A 25268-nucleotide genomic window follows, 5' to 3' on the forward strand; every position below is an offset into this window, starting at 1 on the left:
TTTGCAAACTTGGTTCTTGATTCCACGCTGTGGGGTGGAGCTCTGCAGTAAAACTGCCCAACATACTGAAACCTCAACGAAAACAGGAGGTGTAATGCTTGGAGGGTGTCATGGTCAACTCCTTTATAAACCTGATCTCTGCAGGGTTAGGTATAGTCTTAGAATAACCTTCCACTGTCATGGAAATAGGTTGGAAATATAGTTAGGGTATCTGTTCAGTCTTAAATAACCAAATTTTTTGATGACATAGTTGTTTACAGTCAGACACTGGCCCTGGTGTTCTGCCTGAGAGGGAACATTCTTTTTTTGATAACTGCTAGTGGAGGACTGGTATCATCCAAGTTTATCCCTTACTTTTGTTCTCCAAACCCAAATATCCTCAGCCTTTCTCTTCCACCCTGTCAAATCTGTGGCTTTTACAGCTTGTTGTAAAAGCCAAAACAAAATCAGGCAGTATTGAAGTTAGTGGGGAGAAGCAAGCAAGTCCTAGAGCCACAAATGTCCCCATGAGGGACACAGTGCCTGGGTACCAGTGGGATGCCTGATGGAGAGGCTCTGCCAACATCACCTGTGGCATTGTGGTGGCAGGCAGAGCTAACTGAGTCTTGGATGGTTCAAAATAGCAGGAACAAAGGATTATGATGTGAATGTATTGATACAGTTTATAGGATTTAAAACAAAAAAAAGAAAGTTTTATTGGGAAAATAATTCAAAGTCAATTTTCATGGGGAATATTAAAGCACCAAGCGAGTCCAATGTAAGCTAAATGACAGGTCACTGACTTTGGTTACTGGAAGTGTATGTGTTATGTCTTTTGTCTGAATTTAGAGAAATGTGAATTTTGTCCTTGTGGTGCAACATTGCACCCCTTAAACATAGGACAGGAAAGAAGAACAGCAAAGGATTTTTTTTTTCACTCCTGAACAAATGAAAGCACCAGCAAAGCCACCTTGATTTTAAAATTCAGGCTCCAAATCTCTCTTTAAATCATTTTAATAGACACTAAGTTATAAATCATCCAAGCAATTACATGAACACAAAAGGAGTGGGGCCTAGCCTCAGCTTCAGCCCCAGATGTTTCTTGACTACAATAATGGCCCAGCCCAGATATTTACAGCTTAATTTCTGCTCATGTGCACTTGTCCATAAATGGTTCCTTTTCCATTCCCAGTTCAACAACTGAACAACTTATAGTAGAGCATGATTCAAATTTGTATGATGGCAAATTGTGGATAGAGACAATTTACCTTTGGAAACTTTCAAGTCCATTTCCAATATTTAAAATGTAAGGTGACTCTTGAACAGAGAATGATAGATTGGCCCCTTTTCAATTTTTGTGTTCTTCATTTTTTTGTTCTATTATTGTATATATAATCTGGTTATATACATTCCTGTTTTTTAATTTTTTTTTGTCTAGCTTTACTGCAGTTCTGAGCAGAGACTTTTTTTCCCTCCTTTTAATGCTCTGCCATCTAGCATGACTTGCATTGCAAGCCAGTGCATCTAACCTTGCTGCTCTCTCCATTCCTGTCCTGCTTACTGCTCCTCCCAAACAGCCCAATGCTTGAAACTAAACAAATTGAAAATAATGATTGGTAACCATCTGCTGTGCTGAAATTCCACGTACAGCAGTTAACTCCATTTTACAAAACAACTTCAATCTAGTGAATTACAGTGCAGTTCTTGGTGGCAGCAGATAGCAACAAGCAGTTTCGAGTTCCTCTAGACAAAGCAGTTAATGTAGGGAGCATTATGCGGAGTCATTTGGTGGTGTTGGCATGGTGGGGGGATACTTGTGCCATCAGAGAGTTCAGTGTAATGCATTTGAAACTAGAGGGAGTCTGACCATGGCCTAATTATTTCATCTGATTAAAAAAGAGGCTGGTCCATAAAACTATGCTGACAGGCGATCTTGCAGATCTGTACCCTTCAGTTTGGTTTTCTGTTTGTGCAGCTGAGCACAATACTGCGAGGAACATGTTTGGCTTTCAGTCATTTCCATGTGACTTTTGGAGTCCTCAATGAAAACCTCAACCAAAAGTTAGGTTGTGTAGCTGGTCAAAGTATATTGAAGAAAAATAATTAATCATAGGTTTTCTGTTGGAGAAACTTTTATAGATACAGAACTGTAATTAGAAGCACTCTAAAAAGTGATGGACTGCCAATCAGCAGACATTCAAACAACTGTAGACTATGATGTAATATTAAAATAGGCACCATTATTATCTGTGTTTTTAATTCAATTTCAATTATCTGGGTTTAGGTTTTGATTGTGTGTAAGGAAAGTTGCTTAAAATGGGCAGTATATTGAGTTCAAAGGACCCATACAGTTCATAAATTTTCTCGTGTCTACTGGATTTTTCATCAGGGAGACTTCCAATAAAAATGATCTATTTTAGAAATAATATTGTTTAGTAGGTTGAAATGTGGTGTAATAAAATTAGACCTTCAGTCTTCTAAAGTTACTACTTAGATGGCACCCTTGGGATGGTAAAATGGCTGTATAAGCAGATGAATCAGACAGTTTCACTGATGGATACATTTGTCAGTCTCCGTTACAGATATAATATATTCTTATATCTGTAATCCTGACACTGTTACATCCAAATGAAATCAACATGAGGTTGTCATCTTTAAGCAAATATGTTAAGTGTTGTCTTTTGTGCTTTGGATTTGAAAGAAAGGGGCCCAAGGGAGCCAGCATCATGCAAATGGAACAAATCCCATTTCTTCTGAGCTGTGCTGTTTCCCCCTTCATGGCAGCTGGCTGTGTTATCTTTGTGTGTTTCTCTGAGTGCTGACAATTCTTTCAGTGATCTAAGTTAGGGCACATTAGAAAGTGGAAGCAGCTGTCTGTCGTTATACTGAGAGACGTGTTTGCTCTACTGCAAAGATGAAGGACCATGAATCCTTGACACACTCTCTCCCCCCTCCCCCTTTACTTTCCAACATGATCAACATTCAGACGCACAGATTGTCTGCTTGGACAGTTTTTTGTTCTGACTGACAGCATCTGGCATAGACAAATTTAAAAATACATAGCATGCCATGCTTGGAATTGGAACATCCCTTCTTTATTAATCTTCTCATTTAAACCATTCATTTACATTTCAAGAAAGGTTACAGCTTGATGTGGTTGAAACATTTATTTTAAATGAATAACCTCCTAATGAAATACCTCGAATGAGCACCAAACAGTCAGTGTTTATTAAAAATTACACCTGATTAGTATGGCCTTGGAACTGCAGTGAAGATATAAGATTTCCCCATTGTCTCAGTCCATAATAAAGAAAAAAAAAAAGAAAAAAAATGTTTAGCATGTGTAAGGGTAATCCTTTTTTTTTTTAAACCACAGAGCTAAATGAGAGCAGTGTTTTCACTTGCAACCCCCCATCATTTTCAAGAGTACTGTGTTATAAAGCAATAGCCTTTAAAATGCTGTTTCTCTAATTAAATCTGGTTTTGCTGGAACAATGCATTTAAAGGAAATGCCTAAATAGAGCATTGTTTTGTTTTATTCTGCTAACACATTTATGATTTGAGACACAAGATGTTTTAGGATTTGATGTAATCTGAAATCCTATATATATTCTACTGTGAAGTACTCACATATTTGCATACAGTACTTTACTAGTAAAATAGAACTGAAATGGTGGACCACCCACTAAAATGTTTATGCACGTGCACATGCACATATGCACACGTACATTCTGTGCACTCTCATCTTCATGATCCAGGTTAGCAGTGCAGACATGCTTGTCTAGCATTTATGTAAAAATAATATGAAAATTGGCTATACCACTCAGAATATGGACTTGAGTCCATGAAGGGAGGGGGGAAAAAAAACCTCTTCTTGTACTAGGCATTTTAGATGCTTTATTGGATTGCAGCTTTAACTATTTGCTGTACATTAAAAAAAAAAATCTTCCAGAAGGACTTGTGGGGGGTGAGGGGGAAAACCAGTATTATAATAAAATAGAAGACTGTTCAAGTGCTTGGCAGTATATATGTAAAACAAGTATCCTGGCTTATTTGGAAAGAGAAGCTGTAGCAGACAGGCTCAATTAACAATTGTAAGCAGGAGAGGACTTGTATTCCTTCGGTAAATGTAGGAGAGGTCATTTGCTTTAGGATAAAATCTGACAAATTTCAGATATAGACATAAAGGCTGGAATAAATATGACAAAAGATTTCCAGCTGCACATCAAGCATTTTGTATTTGCAGTGGTCATTTACATTTTTTCTCAGTGAATAGATTTCTTTTTTATTAATGTTTTCCTGAATAATATGTTTTTAAATTAATTGACTGTGAAACAAGCATTTTGGGACAATAGGAATTTTAATACAAGCTGGAAATATAATTTTGCTTTTTAAAAAATTCTCTTAGTAATGCCTAATTTATTTTTCTTTTTCTGAAGGAAGCGCTAAGGTGATAAGTTTTCAGCAGAGCTTTTACTATGCTAGTTATGTGTAGTCTGAGAAGTGAAATCAAATTTTATTTTAAATGAAATCACAGTTTTTCTCCTACAAACTGTTCCATTTATGTGATAAATTTCTATTATTTATTTATTTATTTAATGACTACTTATAAAGGCTTGTACAGATATGCATCTGTAAGCAAACTGGGAATAGGTTAGAGAACACAATTCCCTGGTGTAAAAAGCAAGGTTTAGCAGTAATGCTTTTAATCTGGACTTGTAGAGGATTCGGGAGCATCCATAGATCTGCTTCAGTAATTACCATACCCCAAGTGGCACTGGAAGAGACATTTGCCTAAAAACTTGATGTCTTCATTACACTGTTTACATTTTAATTAGAAACATGAAAATTAGTGATTCATATGGACAACTATAGTTTAAGTGGGTTTGCTCACCATCCAATAAATCAGAGGGGAAAAAAAGGAGGGGGGTGGGAGGAAAAAAAGGCAACCCTACAACCGGCATTTGCAAGCAGCAAACCCTCCCAAACCTTACAGTTGTAATAAACAGTTTACTAGGAATCATTCATGGGAATAATGTGTTGATATTAGAAGCTGGTTAAAATGTGGTTTGTATTTTATCAGAGAGGAAATTTTTATGTAAATTAGAGACTATTATTTTAAAGGTAAGGCTAATTGCACTCGGTGTTACATGTATGTGATTGGGGTCTGTGCAGGATACACATGTAGCTTCTGTGTACACATAAATATGTCCATTGTAGCTATATTAAGGAGAAGAATTGGTGTAGGAATATTTTGTCAGTGCTGAGCGCTACGTATGGCTGCAGAGCAGCCAGTTTAGCCTGTTTCAGTATGTCTCCATAAATACATGTAAACATTAGTATAGCTGCACACAGAGGTGCACACATACAAATACACGTGTGTGCGTGCACAGAGCGAGTAAGGAGGTGTGTGTGGATAATCTGCCCCTGAATTTTGCATGTACCTGTCAGCACCAGGGGCCTAAAACCATTGCGTCCAGGAGTGATGGGGAGAGGCAGCGGTGCCTGTCAGTGTCCCTGCCTGAGTCAGCAGCATGTCCACTGCCGGTGCCGGGCGACAGTCACTCACGCAGCCCTGCCCTCCCCGGGGGCCGCCGGCCTCCTCCGCACCAAGGAGAATGACCCCTCTGTCTGGCGCGCTCGAGATCCCGAATCGCGCCGCATCGGTGTGCGAGTTCAAATCCCTACTCCTGAAGGCAGAGCTGGGATTCCAGCTAATGACTCAGAGATACAGAGGGTCAATGCACTGGTGATCTGGAGTACTGAGCCATTGCACCAGCTTAGTTGTACTTTTTTTTCCTCCCCCCCTCCTTCCATAACTTACTGTCTTACTCTCCACATTTCCGCCCCCATTCCCTTACGATAAAAGTGATGATACGCAAAATTGTGTTTCTTCTTTTAGGAATACTTAATGGGTTGAATTTCTTCAGATTTCAGTTTGATCCACCCAATTTAAAAAAAAAATGTTTTGTTTGGGGGGACATGGGAGAATTGTTTTCTACACTATTAACTTTGTGCTACGTTAGTTCCATATAGACTGTTTTGGATATTATGCAAATAATACACGGATAGACAATTTTTTTCAATGGGAGAGCAAGTCTCAGTAGCAATAAGTAAAAACCTAATGGTTTAATATTAATGTTTTTTTTTAAAACCAAAATTAAGGACGTTTCCTTCTCTGTTGCTTTTTTATTGAATTTCTCTTTGCTGGAATCCATAAAATTTGTAAGATAATCTTTTTCTCTAATTGTCACTGTATTCTGTTATTTCCTTTATATATGTAAATTTACATGTATATGTTCATATTTCTTCCTGTGTACCTCAAATTTTTAGACATGGCATGATATACCTCAGCATAAGCATTTTCTAAAGATGTTTTGCATTCACCACTATGAATCACATTTTTGTTCCTTCATTTTTCAAGTGGTGTTTTTGAGCCACAGAATAAGTAAACCCAGGTATGCCTTGTGGCTATTTTAATGCTTTATGTAAGTATTTCATATGCCAAAAATACACAATAGTGTCCCTTTTTTTGCATTTGTTTTCCTGTTAAAATAATGTTTCAGTTTATGTCAAACAGTTTCATTTGACGTAAAGATTTTTTTCCTATTTCTTAATTTTTTCAAATGATTTTAGCATTGTCTCTAATTTGTGGTAATTTGGAAGCACTGCAATGAAGTAACTTGGGTGCGCACTTTGTAGTGCGATTGACTTAGTGACAGTGCTATGTCTTCATTTGTTCTGGTTTTTCTTTTTCTTTTTTTTTCCCCCTTTTTAAATGCATCTCTTTGGGGTCTAGGCATGTTATAAATGTGACTGAACAGAACTGTTAACATCTGCAGAGACAGAAACATGCTGCCTGCTTGTACGTACTGCAAAATTCTAATAGTTTTGTGCTATCTGTTAAATTCAGCGTGCTTTTTGCATTGTGGCACGGAACAGTTGTGCTGTGAGGGAAGCTGGCTGCCTGCCAGCCATCGACTATGAAATCCCGGGTACCTGAGAGCTTATCAGTTCTTTTGATTTGTAAAAGAAAAAGTGATGAAAATGTTGGTAAACTGCCATGAAGGTTTAAGGCTGCTGGAATAAGGAGCCGTGTAATCAGATTGGAAAATGGAGCTTGAGATTCTCTGCATGTGAAGCAGTCGCCTGTGGACCTACCGAGATGCTGTGCAAGTGCCTGAGCTGACCACTTTGTTAGCAAATCAGCTTGTTTGCTGCCGCAGCAGGGTAGAATAGGCTCGTCCTTGTGATGGTATGTAACACAGGTAATATCTCTTCCTTTGCACAATGTAATCAGCTTGCAATTAGCTCACTCTACATTAACCTTCTTGATATTTTTCCCTTTCGTAAGATTGTGCACTTTAAACAATTAACTATAGAAAGTAATCCTTCAAGCAAATCAAAGCAATCCTTTAATTTTATCACCCTGCTGAAAAAGTATCAGGTGGTCAACTGGTCTTCATCAGCTGCTGGAAATTCTCAGGCTCACTGTAGCGTGGAGAGGTTCTTTAACCCACTCACATTTAGAAAAATGTCAAGATTTTATATTTCTCACATAATATAATGCTGCATCGTGAAACTGCAATTGGAATTGTTTTAATGAAAAACCTTGGGAGAGCCCTTTCATATAGAGACAGCTTTTATGCTTCTGTTTGTTTAGGTATTTCCATACACTACCTCTGAGAAAGCTTTGATGACACAGCCACTTGTACTGATAATTCCACTGCTTCACCTCCAGTGAACTTGATTCACTAAGGTTGAAGAGAACAAGGCTATCGTTGCTGATCTTCTGTGCTGCTTTTTAATCCTCTGAAATAAAAGCCAGATAATGGTAAAATTTGTGTGGTAGGCAAACTTCCTTTTTGGTAGGAGAATGAAAGTTTTAATGCCATTTGTGGAAAACTGAAGTTTCTAGCTAAGAAAAATAAAACTTAAATTAAGAGAGCAGAACATTACATGCCTTGTTGCTATTTGAATGGCACACCCAGCCAAAAGTTCCTTTGTCTCTTTGATAGTTTAGGGTTTTATTACAAGCTGGAATTTTCCAGAGTCATCATGTAAAATATGTGATTGTTGATACCCTTGAAATATTGTATAGTAGCAATATGCCTGGTATTTAATGTAAAAATTTGCTTCTGTTTAAATAATTGGCATGCCTTGCTTATTTCTAAACTTAAATCACTCAACAGTTATGCTCATATGAGTAGAAGCAGTGAAATTACTGACAAACATGTTGCAAATAATATTGGTGTCAATGAGCCTTATTCATACTATGTTCATTATATGAAAATAAATATTGTTGGCAGTTTAAGGCTGTATTATATAATGACCTGAAACTTCTGTCCAGATATTTTGTTTAGAAGATGTTGGAAATGGTCAGCAGCTGCTTTGCCACCCTCTACAAAAAGTAATTTAATTGAATTCCAGTAGATCAGAGCAATAAACTGAATTTATAATATGTGATCTGCTTTTACCAATGATACTTGTGAAAGCAGTATTGACTGGCTGTGTTAGAGTCATCTTTTATCTCTCTTTGTAGAATGTGAGCATGTTTTGAAAGTACAAAGCTAGATGCTACTAATCATATTGTGTTTATCATATTTAATGTTGGCTTTGGCTCAGTTCTAATATATATAAAAATTCTGGAATTTATGTGCACATCTGTTTTTTGTGTGTCCCGTTTAAAAAAAAAATAACCTGCATACATCATATGCTGCAAAGATCTACTTTATATTCTTTTAGAGGACAAACTCCATTAGATATGCACTTACTGTACATTGGATTGTAAATCTTACAATTTAATGGTAATTCAGTGAGCAGTTATTGCTTCTGTGGCCTTTTTTCTTTCTTTTTTGTCCCATCTCACTTGTGAAATAGGGTTACCCTTTACAAGTGTCACATCCATAGATTCATCTTTTGTACTCTATAGTTGTTCCTAGTGCATCATTCTAAGTGAAAAGAAAAATAGGAAGCCAAAGCTACAGGAGGGGCATTGGGGGAGGGAGGTCTATACATAGAAATACAGCATATAGCAGCAGAAAGACCAAGGCAGTTTAGCATCAATCTAACAGATTAAAATTTTGCTGTAAAGGTACATTTTCTTTAACCTCATTCTCATTCGTTTTCCCCTACCACTGTAGTTGGCGTTTGAATTCCCAGGAAGCAGAAATGGTGTCTTAATGATACGAGCCTTTTTGCCTCGCTTACACTGCTAATACTCTTATCCCTTTTCTGATATGAAATACTTTTTGCAGAAACAATATACACATTTGTAAAGAAATTATAAAAGGATTCTCCTTTTGAAGATAATGAGTTCTCTTCAGGAACTGCAGGTTACGTGAAACACAAATGAGCTCTAAGTGGAGGGATTTAAAGTCCTGCTACAGCATTTAATTTCTTGAGGAAAGGAGTTCAGTTCAAGGTTAGCCTGTTATTGTGGCACTGGCAACTACTTCTCTCATTCCTGTTCTTCTGCCAGCAGTACTGCACAAAAGGCAGTCATTTTTATTTAATACGTAGGGAGGTATTAATCACTGCAGTGTTTTGTCGCAAAAATTTGTCTTATCAAATTCATTGTTTCACCACTCATGACAATAATAGGTGTTTAATTACTCAATAAGAGCAGTTTATAGATTCCATTTTTCCTGTTTGCTGGACAAATGGTATTGATTTTGTACTTTGATGCAACATGAAACTGTATTAAACACAATTAGAATTCTAAAGCTGGTAATGTGTATCAGTTATGGTAACTGAGCTCCTTGCTGAAGAAACTGCATCTTCCAAATTTTTGCTATGTTTAAATTCCCAGGAGACAAAAAGATCTTTAAGGACATTCCTTTTATGGCATGAGCTCTTGATGTCTTTTCTTCTTGTTTTTCCACTAGCATTTATTCTTGCTACAATCTTTTCATATTCAAGACAAGTGGTTTATGTAATATTTTTTCAGTTAATAGTACCTTTATACTGGTAATAAGTTGTACAGATTCCAACCTACTCAACAATTTTACCATTGTCTCATCCTACCTTCATGCCGTACTTATGAACAAGATACGTTTTGTGAAAAATTAGAATTATATACCCCAAGCTTGAGTTTAGACAGTAAAAATTTATGAGGCTAGGAAGACAGAAGACTTTTGCTATTTTTCCTAGAACTCTCAGGTTTCTTGAGAAGGTGGCTATTAAGCCACATATGGATTTTTCTTTTACTTTCTTTATTTTATTTTTAGTGTTATACTGTCATTCATGGCATGTTTTTGATATATCAATACCTGCATAGGCTTGAGTATTTTCTTTGGGTAGGATTTTAGTGGATTTAAAGAAGTTGCATTGCCAGAATGATTGTTTATTGCTTCCTTTGTGGTCAGTAAATTTTTATTTACAATTCCTTTCTACTACTGGTGCTTGTGTAACAATTTTCATTTGGGAGTGTTTAATGTTTTCATTATTTTGTTTGCTTTTGTTTCCAAAGAGTCAAAATTAAACAGCATGAATTGAAGGTGAGCATACTCAAGTATCTATATCTGAATCAAGAAAAGAAGAATGATTCCTGTCAATGTGCATTCCATTTTGCAAGCTTGCTTAAGTAACCAAATCTTTTGATATTTGTTGTTCATTGTCTTCAAGTATCTGCATAAATAAATTCGATAATATCCTTAGTGTACAATTCTTAGTTTTTCTTCTTCTTTAATTTTATTTCTAGGTTCTGCTTGTAACCTATATTTTACCTCATTTAGCTGAGGTTGAATATTTTTTAAAAGTACAGATAAAATTTGTGATAAATGTACCATGACTGAAAAATATTTTTGAAGAGTTCATGTTATGGATAGTAATATCTGTGCTAAATTTTTCCTGCATCTATGCCCTTTAAATTACAGGTTAAGTAAAGAAAGAAAATGCACTTATTTTGAATACTCATTGAGTTGCATATGAAGGTGTGGTGTGTGCTTGTTGGGAAGCATGGTTATAGTATCAAGAAACATCCATTGTTTAATCAGTTTTTAAATGTAGGCATAATTTTGTTCCCTTTTTTGGGGATCTGTTCATATTGCAGTTTCACAAAATGTGTATTAGCATACCTATATTCATGATTCTGTTATAATTGTTTCACATCTTTTACAGAATATTCCCCGAACTCTGAAAAGCTCCAATTCCTTATTTAAGCTTACTTAAGAGCTTCAGTGGGACTACTCATGCTTAAACTTAAGGACATGCTTAAGTGCTTTGCTGAGTCAAAACTTTATACTGAGTGGACCTTCTTGTTTCTCCTTTCAGACAATGATTTATTTCCTATGTGTTCTGAATAACTTGGATACCAATGGCTCATTTCATTGTTTGTGTTTTAGGCAGTGAGTTAGGTGTTCTTCGCTTTATGAAAATCAATACAAATTTCAATTACACAAACAGCAGGTGAGACATTAAAATTAAAAGGATGTAGGATGCACATTTTAATCTGCGGTGATGTCTCAGCTATCCAGATGTTATGGGAAAATTGAATAAATCTAAGTGGGATTCTGAATAATTGAATATATTGTTCTTATTTATTTGGATTACTGTAGCACTTAGAGGTCTCAACCAAGATGGTGACCTTGTTGTGCTGGTATTGTAAAAACATGTAGTGAGAGACTGTTCTGCGTCAGAGGGGTTACATTCTAAATAGCTGAGACGCACAAAGGTTAATAGGGACACAAAGAGGCGCTGAAATGTGAAGAGACTTGCCCAAGGTCATATAGCAGGTCAGTAGCAGAGCCGTGAGTTAAGCCTACATCTCTGGACTCCTATGCACTAGATTGCTTCTCCAATGATTAAACTATCTGCCTTTAATAGCTATTGAGGGAAGTAATTGTCTTTGATTTAGCAGGAGTTTTGGACAGTGATATTTGTCTGCATTTCTTCTTGGTTTTTGCATGTCATAGAAATCTAGAGATATAATGCAATAATACGGCAGAGAACATTAAAAGCATGATTCTTATTTTGCCTCACTTACTGCAAATTTTGCAGATACTTCTGGAGAGGTAGATGCTGTTCCATAGAGTACTAGCAACAGCTGCTGGTGTTTGTTGCTGACTTACATACCTGTTTTTGCTTTATGTAAAATCAGATGTATGGCCAGCCACTTTGATTGGTTCTCAGGAAATAAAGTTTTAATTACATTGGCCAAGCTGTCCTGAAGCCTGTATCCTCCTTATGACAGTTCACTTCAGAAGCTACACTGCTTCATTTCAGTAACTTTATTACCATTTGGCTCAGAGATTGCTATTTCGCCTTGGCCAGAGATTTCATCAGTTGCCCGGTTCACCTTTGTCCACACTATACTTGTGAAATGACCTGCTCCTTTAGTGCTTGTCAATAGTAAATTGCTGCATCCTTAGTGTCCAGGCTGAAGCACAGTAAAGAACACAACTCTTTATTAAATTAGCGGATTTTACACTAAATTTTTTGGATTAAACCTGAATGTGAAAATTCTTAATTACCTTTTAATACCAAGTAATTAAAGCACTGGCCAGAGTCACCTATGTAAAGTGCATCAGTTTGAACTGCCACCTGATTAATAGGGTTGGTGATATAAAAAGTTCAGCACAAAAGCATGCTCTGCCAGGGTCACTGTTTTAACAGCTGTAGAAGGTGCAGTTTTTGCTATCATTTATGTCTAACAATTGGATCAAAATAATAGTCTGTGAGGTGTTGTGGTTGGCTTCTGCATTGTGACGTCAGGTGAATTATTTGAATTTGACATCAGTTAAATTGGTTTTGTAGGATATATTTATGAACAAACTGGTTTGACACAGATCTTTGCTTGATTTGCATTCTTCAAAATGAACAATCAAGTAGAGTTTTTTTTTTGCAGACTTGTCTTCCATATCAGAATTAAGTTCAGGGAAGGTAGTAATGTGCATTAGTACTATGTCTATATTTTCATCTCTTTGCATACAATCATTGATTTATTGTAGCTCAGGTGCTGTCTGCACTTTGGCTTGTGTTTGCCTGGGAGTGTGTGTTAGGGAGTGTGTCCACAGGGTAATACCAAATAGCTGGCTTAATAGCTGTATTTTTATATCCCTGTACATACATCTATATCTATATATAAACCTCCCAGTATTGTACTCTGTTATAAAAGCTTTTCCTGTGCCATGCTTAGCCCCAGAGGCTCTGGTCTGCAAGATCATTCGAAAATTGTGCTGTGTTCACATTTAGCATGATGGTGTTTTGTTTTGTTTTTTAAACTCTTAACAGTTTATTGATGGGGCCTGAACAAACTGCTGCACCTTCAGAGGACTCAATTAGCTTTTGCCAGGCTCAGTGTGTGTGCAGCAGGCAGCCCATGCATTAGCAATTGCAGGATGGGAGCTATAATGATTTTCACCTACTGACGGCTCTGTGAGCATTAATTTTGACAACACCCTACAAAGTAGGTAAGTGTGGTTATCCCCACTTTATTACTGAGCCCACCAGAGGAAGGATTAAAGCCTCGATCACACTGATAAGTGTTCATGTGTTTAGCTGTAAAACAGTAGGCAGACCTAAGTGTTTAACTGGAAGAGCCTTTTTCAGCAAAGTTAAGAAAATATGTTTTGAGCTAATTTTCTAAGTGAGCAGAAGATTTCCATGTCAAAGCTATGTTTTGTTTCTGGGGTGCTTGATTCTAGCTTGTTCATACTTCAGCACACCACTTTCAAATACACTTCCAATTCTTCTTTTTATTAAGTACTACAATGATTACTTAAGATACAATAGCAAAATTCTTAGCTCTCGTATTTCCCGTGAAGGTTGCTGACAGTCATGTGTGTTTTTGCTGTGAATTCACTTCAGTTTTGATGTTAGTGTGGGTCAGATGTTTTATTTTGCTTTTTTTTGTTACTGTTTTTGAATGCAAATTTTCTATTGAACTATGTTCTTGTATAGTTATAACACACAAGGTCCTTAGCTGAGATTCAGGTGTCTGTCTTGGGTGCCCCACTTCTCTGTAAGAGCATGTGTGAAGAGGAATCAGTTAAAATCAACAGGAATTATGTCAGGAGAAACAGTTCTCTTGCCTTTGTTTTTGTTTTTTTGTTTTGTTTATTTTTTGGTGGGTTTTTGGTTTTGTTTTGTTTTTGTGTTTGAGTTTTTTGTTTGTTTTTTTTTTGCAACCTTCTTTGGAAACCATGGCTGTGGCGGCTCACCCAGCCATGAAAGGGGCCAGTGTGCTCTTCCTCCCACCTGGCTGGAGGTGAATCTCCCACTGCTCTAGGCAATCCCAAATGTCCTTGAGGGCAGCTCATGGGCTCCCTCGTGGCCTCATGCTCCAGTACTCTCTCAGGCACAGACTGCAGGCTCTGGGGGCTACATTCAGGTTTTACAGGGAGCTGGGGTTGATTTCATTCCATCCTCTGTCCTGGGCTGCAGGAATTGGTTTGTGTCCAGCTCTACAAATGGAGCACTGCATGGGCAGCTCAGGACCATATTGCACATGGTGCCGTATGGGGCTGGCACAGTTGCTGCTGAGCTCCTGTTCCTTTCTCTCCGGATGCTCATAAAGCTCTCCTTTAATTTGTCACTTGTGGAGAGCACATTTTAATAAATAATAAACAGGAAATCCAACTTTCTTTATTTCTTTTTTTTTTTTTTTTTTTTTTTTTTTTTTTTTTTTTTTTTTTTTTTTTGTTTTTGAGTTTGCTCATGATCTGTTGCTGTTAAAGATAAATGCCCCTGCTAGATGGTAATAAAAACATTGATGCATGTTCATGGGCTCTGAGATAGCATTCAAAGCAGTTACAGGTTGTTTTGTTAACCATGTCTTTCAGTTTTACTCTTGAGACAGGACTGGCACAGCAATAAATTCAAACTTCAACATTCACAGTATTTCTGGTTCTGATGAATAGACACAGCAAGCCTAGCTAATTTTTAATATTCCTACTATGATGAAATAAGTTTAGCTGAATGATTCTGGAGAGATGAGCACTTTTGGCATACTGAGCAAGGAAAAGGGAACTGTATGATGCTAAGTAAGTGATTCACTGATTAAACTACAGAAATTATGCCTCAGGTAGTGCTGTAGTTGGAATTTCCTGTAAAACTGTGTTCTTTTCATAATATAGCTGATACACATGAAGCAATATAAAAGCTTCAGTCATTCAAATTCAGGCATTTGTACACACATTTCCAAAAGTCTTGCCCTATTTTTCAGGTGCTAAAATAGAGGCTGAGGAAAGTTGCTGGAGTAGTATTGTGATCTGGCAGACAGTGAGTCTTGTCAGATGAGATTACAAGGTGATCTTGTAAAAGGGTTAAATTTTGAGAAAGTATTGGGGAAAAACAGAAAGGATTTATTAGTGTATTTGAAATTGTTTTCTGTTCAGACAGTAGAAGATTGATGACATAGCAGCAGCTTTCTTTTTTACAATGAATCTAGACCTCTCAAGCATGTTCATATTCTATGGTAGAATCTGTTGGATATCTGTCCACAAAACTCCAGATCATTACAGCTGAAAAACTTAGACTGGAAAAATGAGTGTCATGTTAAGAAGAACCCATTGTTTTTCAAGTCTCTTGTTCCAAGACTTAGTTTGACAAGTTCAAAACAGCCCTCCTGTGAATACATGACAAGAATCTGAAAAATTTGAGCTCAAGTTCTCTGTCTTTAACTATGCTGGTTCTTTACTCTCAGATATTTTACAAACTAGCTACTGGTTTAAAATTGTTCCTGGTGAGCACTTTGGTAGGAATATATGTGTGAAAACGCTCTGTAGAGTCCCCCAGCTGCCTGCAAACAGAACTAAATGAACAGCAGAATTCTGGGGTTTAAGTTTTTATGTTCTGGAAAACTCTCCCATGGACAAACCAACTACATGACATTTCAGCCTGCTTTGAGAAGGTGAAGGTTAGTAACTGGGAGAAAAAAAAGATAATTATGATAAAAGTTGACACCCAATCTAAATAAATATTTGAAAGCTCTTTAACAATTGCATCCTGTCAAATTTTTCAATGTAGGAAACTATTCCATGCAAAGTAAGGTGCTGAATGCTGACGTATTTCCATTGAGTGACATGAGTCCTTCTCAGTTCTGGTACCTGCTTGATACAGCGTAATAAAAGAAGAAGAAAGAGTTGGCTGAACAAAACATGGAATTGTTTGGTTCTATTAAGAAATGTCACCATTTATCTAAGTAAAACTATTAAGCCATAACCTGCATCTTTTCTTTCACCTTGGTGTATGTCAAGGGTAAAAGTTCAAACCAATCCTTTTCATGTATATAATCATGGAGTGCAGTTAATTACAATCTTTTTAAAGGAGTCTATTAAGAAATCATAGCAGATGAGCAACCACTAAAGTAGAAAATCCAATGCATTAAGAATTACAGGCTTGCCATATAAACTTTAAATAGCATTTAACAACACTTAGAAGAACATTAACAGCAACTTATGTGTTGTGGCAGTATTCACAGAAATGAAAATTAGAGGAAAAAAGTACTGTAACTGTACCAGGCCGGCGTCCTTCTCATTGAGAGAACATTGACTGTCACTGTGGAGCAAGGAAAGCCTTTGCATGATGTTTTGACAAAATGGCTGAAGTTAAATAATAGTTCACAAATTAGTAAGTGACTACACAGTACTGCAGTGTAGTTGTTTGTGTGGAAAAATATTTTGCCTTTCACTAAATGAATACAAAATAATAGAAGAAACTAATCTATTGTCCTAGAGGGAGATAAAGTGGGTCTAACTAAGTTATCTGAGTTCTTACGTAGCACTGCAGCTGCCACAAAGCAGCCCTAGCAGGCTGCTCACTAAAGCATTGGCAGTTGAGGCCTGTTGGCCATTGCAGGTAGCTGAACAGCAGGTGCATCAAGCACAGATGTGGAGGAGCTCGGTGAGGGAGGAAGAGTTGTCTGAAACAAAAATGTACATTTGCAAACATGACTGTAACAAGAGCCATGCAAGCTTAGGTTGAAGACCTGCCTGTCTGTCTCTTGGCATAGGTCAGTAGGGGATGGCAGAGTGTGAAATGCCCCAAGTGTGGAGCTCTGCAGGAGCTGCAGACTGAAGCAGCAACAGGGTGCACCCACGCCACCACAAGCTCTGCAGGACAGGCTGCAGTGCTCAGCTGGGTGTTTAGTTTCCAAAGAAATGAAACTCTTTGCAGTGTGTAAAGCCATTGGATGAGAAATAGGAAAGTTTTAACTGATTGCCATAATATCTAGCCATTGAAGCAGGTTTAGGGAGAGCCTTTTTTTAATTCAGTGGAGAATTGTTAGCTATTAGCTGGAAATATGCTAATGGATCTAATAGGAATAAAATAAGAAAGTTTGAACCATTTCTGTGGAATCCTATCACGTCTAATAGGCAGTGATAATCCTTCTATAGTTTTCTTAATCACTTCAACTTCTAGAGAAGTAATATTTTTCTACTGTCAAATTTCATAGATGGGAAATGTCTTAAAATTGTAATTTCCAATAAATTTATGTAGACTTTTTCATAGGAATGCATATATTGCTAAGAGTACTCAATTAGAAAGTTTTTAAAAGGAAAAAAATATTAAAGTAGAGCCTTCTAAGACACAGTCTTCATGGAGTAATTCAGTGAAAAGAGTCTTGCTTATGGTACCTTGAAAAATGTTCTGTCAGAAGAAAATATTGTATTTAAGGGAGAGATTAAGAGAATGGTAATCTTTATTGGGAAAGGAAAAATGTGGGGTTTTTTTGTTTGGTTGGAGGTTTTTTTGTTTTTTTTTTTTGAAAGGCTCAAAATTCCAAGTGGAAAGAGAGACCTGCTGTATTCTGGCAATATTTTGTGACCACTAGGAAGGGCTGAGGAATACATGTGTGAGTTTTGCTTTGGTTGTCCTTTGTCTGAAAGATCCTGTGGTCCTGCTGATGGGCTGCTCGACAGAGAGAGTTTGTGGGACACTGTGGTTGTCTGCATCTTTTGAGGGTCAGCTTTGCACTGTCCTTGCTCTCTCACCTGCTCTGGACCTTCTCCTGTCTCATGGTGGTGGTTGGGGTTGATGTCAGAGACAGAGAGGCAGCAAGTGCAGTTGTGTTATGTTTGTAAGAGTTGTTCAGCTGCCAAGTCAATCGCTTTTGGCGAGAGAACTAGAACAAATGTATGACTGGAAAAAAACTTCATAAGTTTAATTTACTTTTGTGTCATTTCAGTTGCTGTTCATCATTTGCAGGATGGCTTTTTAGAAGCAATCTTTGTGTTGCTTATGCAATAACAGCCTCATTCAGGAAACTAATGTTTCAATAGTGTTTAAATAAGTAGATAAAGAAGCTTCAACGTTTTGATAGTGAGTTTTTCCCCCTAGATGGAGTGTAGCCATGTTAATAATTCCCGTTCAGCATCTCTGTTGTCGAGTACTTGGGGGGGTGTTGGTTGGCTGGAGGGGGGCTTTTAGTGTTTTCTTGTGGGTTTGGTTTATGGTTTTTTTACTTGTTATGCCAGGTAATGTGATTTGGAAAAAGCAGTTAAGTTTTCAGCACTGTACAAATCTTCCTTTTGGCCAAGTTACTTGAAATCTCGCTTCTTAAAATGGAAGTTTTTATGTCAACTGAAGTCTGGCACTTTGACAGTCATTAGAATGTGAAGTAATGAATTTATTAATTTCTAATGACAAACAGAACATCAATATTGGGAATCACTTTGCACAACTTTTATGTTTCACTCTTCTTGCAGGTTGGTAATTGGAGTATTTAACCTTACTCTTCCTCACTTTATTAGTCAATGCTATTATTTTAACAATTAAAAAATACTAAAGCAGATCAAGCAGTTATTTCGACAAAAAGCTGGAAACATTCTTGCCTAAATTCCACAAATAAAAAAGCCAGCTAAATTATCACCCTGAGCAGATTTTCTCAGGGACCTCAGTCAACCTTTATAAAGGATAATTACACTGGTGTTTTAACATGGGGCAAAGGAAATGATAAAATTAGGGCATAAGAGACACTGGTCCTATATTGAGAACACAGTAGAATAATTGGTAAGGGATTTTTACTGCTGTTTTGTTATACGGAGGGGTTTTTTTACTTTCACATGTTTGGATATTTTTTTCAGGCTCTTAAGCTTTGCGTTCAGTCGCATGAATCTGAGAGAGATCTCCCAGTGTGTTAATAGGACATTTTTTAAGTTGTGGATGTTTGTGGGTATTTTAACTTTGCAGCTTCAGTCACCTCTCCCCTCACTGACTCTTCTTATATTCTGCCTTACCTTCTTTGCAAAAGGACATTTAAAATGAATTCTAAAAATTAATCTAAAATTTTTTAAAAATTTCATATAATCTTGTTTATGCGTTTTAAGGTCTCCTGTGATTAATTTAAAACTCAAAATTATTTTGCCAGAAGTTGTTGCCTGCAAAATACAGGCATGAATTCATAGTTCTGTTTTGATTTATTTTTCAGGATTTGTTTGACAGAATTTCACCTAACTCTCTATCCAAACCCGCTAGCTTCACTTAATTTCAGCCCCAAATTACATCATTCGACCCTAGGAGAAGTTTCCTCCATTTCAACAAATCGAGCCCAAGTTTGTGTGACAGTGGATAGATGAGGTGAGCTGATGAGGGTCTGGGAGGCATTGCAATCAGAGTGGCAGGTGAGGCAGCTCTCAGTGAATGGATTTGAAGGACTAAATGTGAGGATTTGGGAAGGAGGAATTGTTATAGTGGATTACAGCTGAAGTCCGTCATGGAAATACCTCCAGTTTGTCAGTAGCTATCAGAAAACACATTAGAGAAAGGTGTATGGAAATGGTGGTAGCAATCAAAATCAAGCTGTGTGAAAAGAATTCTATCAATTAGTCTAGATCCGTTTCCCAAAATCTGTGCTCCCTAAAGATTTCTGTTGGTAATCTTAACCCACAAGAGGTTATTGTGGTATAATTGAAATGTACATACTTCACCAGACTAGCATGAGTTTTCTTTTCCCTTTTTTTCCCCCAGATGTGGATTAACGCAGTTAGACAATACATTCCCTGTGAACTATGAGTTATCTGTCAGCAGATACTGAGAATAAGATGAAGAGCAAGGACTATTTTTAGTGTAATCAAACAGCTTAATTGAGTTTGGGATATTTGCTTTGAGTTGGGTACAGTGGCAGGAAAGATTGTAGGGAAAGCTGAACCTGCCTGTACTAAAATTTGCCCTCAATATGGATGCTCTTACAAGGACTGGATAGCTGCAGAGGACTCACTTACATTGTAAAAATATACATGATTCATTTCAATTGGTCTTTTAAGTTTTTAAAATCACATTTGTCCTCTTGCTGCACTGTTTTTGCCAGTGTAAAGATCATAGGTTTTATTTGATTATATTTTGGTAATCTGTTAAATGAGACTGGGTCACCTTGCACCATGCAACATTTCACTTCACTGCTAAAACTTAATGCCATCTTTTTATCTTTCACTGAGTGGATGTCAGAGGACACAACATTAATATAAGACAGGCATCTCTAATATTTCATGAATGGCCTTTAAAAAAAAAAATCAAAAAAACCCCATAGGAAGTAAAAATTGACGCTACGGTAGTGAATTTAGTCACCTTTCTCAAATGTGGAATGGTTTTCCATTTATGCATCTCATCTTTTGCAAGACCTATTCTTTGTCAGATAAGGCTGTTAAAAAGCACAAGTGGTTTCCTTAGATTGAATATATTGTTTTCCTCATGGGATAGGGGGATTGAAAGATTTCCATTAACAATTGGTCAAAAACTGAAGATAATATACCAAAATAAGACCTGTATCTTTTTAGTGGATTAAAGTTCACTATTAAAAACTGGAACACCTAGGATTTGGTGCCTATTTTGGTGCCTTTTTTTTTTTACTTCTCTTTCAGTGCCTTAAAAATTAGTTTATACTTTCCAGCTCTATAGGGATATCAGGTAGGTTAAATCAGGACCTGATAAAGCATTCTAAATAAGTGCATGCTACTAGTAAATTATGGAGTATTTGCCTCCTTTTTTGTGTGTGTTTGTCAAATATACTATTCCAGAATCATGTGGCAATATATACAGATGTGCATAGCTATGTGTATATCCATACTTTTTTATGTTATACATCTAAAATTTATTTAGATGTATCAAAATGTTGGGTTAGGTACAGCTTTTTGTAGCAGTATCTCTTCATGCTAATTTTTATATATGGTAGAAAGTACTTAATTCTTACCAGCTAAGACATGCAAGATTGATGTATTTTTTGCATTCTCTGATACTTAGGGTTAGGAGAAGTCTTGTAAAATTCTGGATGTAATGTCTAATCCTTAACTGGACTAATTGTGCCATTAGATTAAAGCATTATAGAAAGGGACAGCTATGGTGCTGTGCAGGACTTGAGCAGAAATAATCATCTTATAGTCCAGATCATGTACTGAGAGGATGCATTCATGTTTCAACTCTAAATACACATGTCCAAAACTTGGTTGAGCTACTAGTGAAAATTGGTATCTAATTTATATGTAGTAGTTTGGGAAAACATGAGTGGGAGAGACCTCTAGGATCATCAGTCCAGTCATCTGTTCCTGCAGATAGCATGCCATATGATTTTTTCCCTAAATTTGTTGGGTTCCATAAATTTACAGGGCTTCATGCTTAACATTGATTATTTATTTTTAATTTGGCAAAAATCAGTGTTAATTGCAATTACATTAGCATAGTGGAAAATTCAGCTAGATATACTGGTTAGGTAAACAGTTTGATAGGGTTAATTCATCCCTAGTTTCTGAAATAAGTGTGCAAAGAGCTGCCACGATTTTTTCCCCTCCTCACAATTCTGCTGTCATTTAAGTTCAGAACAAATACAGATCTACCCTCAGTATTGTCCACCCCCTCTCCCCCCAGTCTGCTTTTAACATGGTCCTTGATTTCTCTATAAAACATTGGCTAAAATAGGTGGCTTTCCAGGCAGATGTTTGTGAACTAATTAGTGACCTTTATGGCAACCAAATGTCACTGTTAAATTTCCTCAGCCCTTTAGACTCAATAACTAGGTGGGTTTTCCTTTGGTTTTTTATGTTGATTCTTTTTAATTCTTATAAGCAAACATAAAAATCTCTCATGTATGACAATATGTAGATTTGTGGCAGTCCTGAGAGGACCTTGGGTCCGTCAGCCAGAGGCTTTATTGTGTAATGCTGCATAAATGCTGTATTTTCATCTGTGACAGATATAGTCTTGAACCTGTATTTTTCATGTTACTTAACTGTTTCAGAACATCATGTGTGAGAGAACACATCAAAATGGAAATTGCTTCTAGAGAGGCAGCGATAAATATTGGTTGGGTATATTGCATTGTTGGGCTCCATGTGTTTCAGAATGTTCTCAATTCTCTTGCCCTAATCAACACTGTAAATACATGCTGCATTTTCTGGTCATCCATTTGGTGGATTAACAATTTGGACCTTGCAGTTCCTACCATATGTTTTGATTCTTTACTGTATATAGTCGTGGTTATATGAGTGTCCTCTGACAAAATTACTCTGAAACCTTCTGTCTTTTCCAGCTATTCAGAGAAGGGGAAATAATGTAAAATCTGTGCATTGTATGTATAGTTCACTTGTAGGTGCTTGAAAATTGGGTAGTTAAACTGAGAAATATCTTTACATTTGCATGAAAGTCTGAATCCCTGTGACAAAGAAATTTGTTATCTTCCCATTAAAATACTGGGATGGATTGTATTTTGTTTTTGAAAAGGTACTTACTGTTTAATCTCCAGCAGAGATTAAAATAGGTCATAGTGTGTAATTGAAATACACTGAAATACACTATTGAAATCAATATTTGTGGTGATATATTATGTAAAAAGAAAAAATATACAAAACAACATAGGGCAATATATCTGATTCTGACAATTTTGTGCAGGAGCTTTTAGACAAAGTTGTTGGCATATTGCTTTTTTTCCATTAAAGGATTTTGCTTAAGTCACTTCTCCCTTGAAGTCTTTATAAACACGTAGTACGTGTCCTATTTTTTTTCTACTCTCTGCTTTATGCCATTGAGTTAGAATAGAATCATAGTTCCCCACCTTGTCTTTCAAGTGCCCATAGTGCTGTCATGGCCATGAAACTTATTTCAGTTTTGGGCCCTTCATTGTGTCAGTGATAGCACTGTGTTTTGTGTGGAGCCTGAGTACTCTTATGAATGACTTTCCAGCACCAGATATAGTATATCCCAATTTTCTATTGTATACTTTGCTCTGTGGATCAATATGGATTTTAATTAACATCCTAACAAAACTATTGTTACGCTCAAAGGTCACTCTCCCTGTGTACGTTGCCGAGAACTTGGTCTTCAGCAAGTTCCTATCACACCAGACACTGTCAAGAACAACCATAACTGAAATAGCTTTTCATTTATCCCGAGGCAAAGGCACTGTTTTCCCTTTCTTTCTTTCTTCTTCAGTAGATATGCACAGAAGTTTGCTAACTGGGGGGAAGGAGCTGCAAATCTACTATAAATATCAAAGGTGACTTGATAGAGATTCTTGGAAGAACTTTCCACCATACTTGGAATGCAGTGACACTGTTTCATTCAACTGCTTTTCCACATTGCATTACATTAATAATCGCCTTGCAGGTTTCTTGGCAGATGAAGAGAAAGGGAAAGTTGGAGGATGATTTTGAATGAATGAGGATGAAGATGACCTGTTAGCCTTAAAGCTTGTATGAGGTAGTCGGAACACGAAGAGCTGTGAAGTAGGTCAGTACTTTTGTCTTCTTTTTACATTAGTTGTTAGGATGAACTGCTTTTACAAATGTTTAGCTTATATTCACACATAGCACTGGTATTTCTGTGTCTCCTCCTTGACTGTACACTATATGAGATTATTTTCAGCTGTTTTATCCCTTCTGTCATGTAGCTTTTGAAATCTCTTGCGCTAATAAGCATCTGATAGATCTCACCAGGAGTCTTGGCTTTATCTTTAGTCTTCCTTCATTCTAACAATTCTGCCTACAGTACATACTGTTCACAGGGTAGATCCGCATATTGCTGTTCAGCTGCCAGGCTCTTGAGTAATAAACCCTGCATTTCAATTCTGAATGAGTGTAAATTATAATTTTAGGAGTGTTGTTCCTCTGACAGAAGACAGGGTCCAATGCCACATCCTTGACTATGGATGAAGAATGCACAGCAGTCTGGAAAATGAGTTTATCCCTGATCAGTTGCTTTCAAAAATTACACCTTATCTGATAGTTCTTTCTTCAAGTAGAAGAGCTTTTATAGTGCTGGTTTTTTGGTTTAGAAACTTGGACATTTGGTCCACAATGCCATTTCTTTCCAAGTTTCTGTAACAGTTTTGCTAAATAAACACGTTAGCATTCAACACAATTTCAAGTTATAAACAACCAACCTGATAATGATTCTATTACTTAATCCAGTTAGAGTTTGAGATCTTTGGTGCTGTTACTTAGACTTGAGAAGTTGAATCCAGTATTGAGCAAAGCCAGAAAACCCATTTTCTCTTACTGCATTGTGTTTTGATGTTCAGTTGTCCAATTATTGCATTATTGTTATTTGCCCTCAGTCCCATTAAGCAAAGAGGTAAATTTGATGCCTCTTATCTTTTTCCTTTCTGAAACTGAAATAGAGTTTCTTTCTGAAACGAAAGAACACAAGTACACACTGCTGTTCTCAAGGTGAAGGAAAAAGAGGAAGTTTATTTTCTGACTCTAACATTTATAGCTTTCCAAAAGTGATAGCAGATTGGAGGGTGACAGTGCTGCCTCTCCAAAGACACTGGTCAAACCAACAGTCCATCAACTCTCTCTTCCTCCATAAAAGAATGCAAAACAATAAGTTATTTACAGAAAGTATGTGAGAAAGTTCACTACAAGAATGTCAACATCAGAAAGCCTAGAAAATCTGAAAAAACCGGGTGACTGGGTGCCCTATTCCTCCCATGTTACAGTACCCAGCAATTCCAATATTTTCACTTGCATTTTTTAAGGCTTGCAACAAATATTTCCCACTATGAAGACACAGACAGCATTATATACAGTGGCAATGGGAAGGAACCCCCCCCCATTAAATGAATTATGATATTAAACTCCCATTAAATAAATTATAATATTAATAACATTGTTAATTATTTTTATCTATTAATTTTGTTATATGTGTGTTTTCGGGTAGCACTTTAAAAATTGCCACCAGTTACCTGCATTGATTAAGAAAAAAGTGATACTGCTGTGTTATAACATGGATTGGAATCTAACTAGATGCCCTTTTCAATATCTGCATTATTGTTGTCATTAAATCCATTATTCTTGAGAATAAAACTTTTAAATTGCTCGATTACTTAGAACTTATACTTTTGCTTAATAAGTTGTCCT

General features: G+C 36.8%; 1 protein-coding gene across 3 annotated transcripts in view; it reads left to right on the plus strand.

Moving 5' to 3' along the window:
- FIGN (fidgetin, microtubule severing factor) overlaps nt 1-25268 on the plus strand; it is a 103833-nt gene that overhangs the window by 15463 nt on the left and 63102 nt on the right. The window contains exon 2 of one of the 3 annotated variants that reach the window (XM_058027970.1): nt 23515-23637. The exons of the other annotated variants lie outside the window; for them this stretch is intronic. The gene's annotated coding sequence lies outside the window, so the exon portion shown is untranslated. The remainder of the gene's footprint in view (nt 1-23514; nt 23638-25268) is intronic. 3 annotated transcript variants of the gene reach the window in all.

The sequence above is a fragment of the Melospiza georgiana genome, chromosome 7 (genome assembly GCF_028018845.1).
Source record: "Melospiza georgiana isolate bMelGeo1 chromosome 7, bMelGeo1.pri, whole genome shotgun sequence".
NCBI lineage: Eukaryota > Metazoa > Chordata > Aves > Passeriformes > Passerellidae > Melospiza > Melospiza georgiana.